The 2119-nt window shown below is 36.7% G+C and overlaps 1 long non-coding RNA gene across 1 annotated transcript; it reads left to right on the forward strand.

The window, feature by feature from the left end:
• Positions 1-1052: 1052 nt before the first annotated feature.
• LOC106936622 (uncharacterized) lies at positions 1053-1831 on the forward strand. The gene is made up of 3 exons (XR_001422175.1): positions 1053-1215; positions 1310-1367; positions 1512-1831. It is a non-coding gene; the product is annotated as an uncharacterized LOC106936622 (long non-coding RNA).
• The last annotated feature ends 288 nt before the right edge of the window (positions 1832-2119 follow it).

A 2119-nucleotide genomic window follows, 5' to 3' on the forward strand; every position in this document is an offset into this window, starting at 1 on the left:
TGGTCTGCTCTCTCGTTCCCATAAACTTGCTCTTTCAGGCTGAATACAGAAGTGATTCCATGGAAATAACTCAGTGACAGCTCCCCTTTTTTATCATCTGTATATTAATAACGTATATTAAGTCAGGCATGAGTATTAACACTGCAAAAAAGCTGTTTTTCACGCTGGCACCTGTGCATGTGGGTACATTCACATCCAATGGTTTCCCACCTTTTTCATTTCTGACAAAGCAACACAAGCGGAGACCCCATAATAAGCCGACGGTTAAAAATAGAAGCTCTGCATATGCACAAAGCCCAGATGCTTGGCTTCTAGAAAATGCAAATATTGTCATGGGCCCATGCTGTAATGCATGGAGTGTCTCTTTTCTTCTTAAACAGCAGAAAAGAAAAGACGCATGCAGTAAATAAAACTTTGGCATCTGAAATGGCACTCAATATTTTCCTTAGCATCAAGTTTGAAATGTATATTGTGACAACCCCTATTAGAACCTACAGCTTTCAGAACTTATATTTGCTCAAAACAGTTAACAGAATTTGTTTTGCATGCAAAGACAAACCACATAATTACAGTGGCCGAGTTACAATTAATTTCTGCTTGTTTTGGTCCTCCTTTTTTTTTCACTCCAGGCCCATAAGTCAGCCAACAAAACCTCAAACCTTTGTGCAGGAAGGCCAATTGGTAGCTTGGCTGAAAGCAAACAGCCTATCAGTCCGTGTGATACATCTGAGGGATCTCTGAAAAAGCATTGCCAGTCATGAGGTCATTCATTTGAGTGTCATTGTGTTTCTGTGAGAGGAGGAGGAGGAGGATTGTGGAAAGATATGAAAAGACCATGTGGAAAACATTTGGCAATCTGGTGATCTGATACTGAATCTGGAGTCAACCTTTTAATAGCTGAAGAGGTAAAGAACATCTCCTGGACCTCTTGAGATGAGAATAAATACACATTCAAGTGTTAGTTGATCAAATCTTTGTTTCAGGTGTCGAAGGAAAACCAAACAGCATCTTTGCTTTGAAAGGTTCATCAGTGAATCTGAGCTGCTCAGTTAGCAGTCAGGATGAAGGAAAATACTCCTGTACTGTAGAGACGATCAGCTCAGCTGGAAAGACTCTGACTGTATTAAGAGGAAGAACCGTAAACTGGGGTCCAGTAGCTGCCAAAATCTCAGTATCTCTCCTGGTTTGTTTACTTCTCTCTATGTTTGTGTTTTTGTGAGTATCACAGCGCTGCTTCTGGTCAACATTTTACATAAATTATGAATCTGAATTGGATGATTTATCTCAGTTTATCTATTTTACCAACCAGGAAGTTGAGGACCTTCAGTCAGTCTTCTAGAAGTGAAGCTGCCTTCAACATGGAGGAGGTAAGGCTGCATAATCTGGTTCTTTGGAAAAATATCCATCCAATAATCTGTGTCTGTTCAGATGTGTGTTCATATTCCTGTGCATTATTTTACTTTCTTATGAGGGATAAAATTTTCAGTTGAAGTTGTCTTTTTTTTCATTAGATAAACTGACCTCCTTTATGAAAATGTTCAAGCTAAAGTCAGTCAGCAACAAACAACATAAATCATCTTCCCTTCAGCATCATACAGTTTGAAGAACAAGAGGATGTCTTCTGTACATTAAGAATAATATTTCCTAATGCCTTTGATCAAAACAACAATAAACGTAAAATAAATTCTGTAAATAAATTTAATGTTCTCTGCAAATAAATGCAAACCACCCAGCACCATAATTGTTGCTGAATTAGATCCAGATTGTATCAGCTTATTGCACTTTAAGAATCTGGAACATGTTTTTCTAACGATGAAGCAACAAAAACAGAGAAAAAAATCAGTGTCTGGATTTATTTCATTTCATTTTATTTTGCTCTACTTTGACAACAATGGCTTCTAAATGATTTAGATGTTTATACAACCATATTATTGTTCATTATTCATGATTTCCATTTCTGTCTCTGGTAGATTTGCTCATTTGTTGTTGATTTGTACTGGATGTAAATAACAATAACCAAGGTAGAAAAAAGTAATCAAGTATTTTTATTGAGTTCTTTATGCTTCACATAAACTTGACATTATAAGAGGAATGTTTATGCTTTTAGAGTCACAGAAAT

Source organism: Poecilia latipinna, unplaced genomic scaffold, assembly GCF_001443285.1.
Source record: "Poecilia latipinna isolate Pla-1442-1.1 unplaced genomic scaffold, P_latipinna-1.0 Scaffold77, whole genome shotgun sequence".
Lineage (NCBI taxonomy): Eukaryota > Metazoa > Chordata > Actinopteri > Cyprinodontiformes > Poeciliidae > Poecilia > Poecilia latipinna.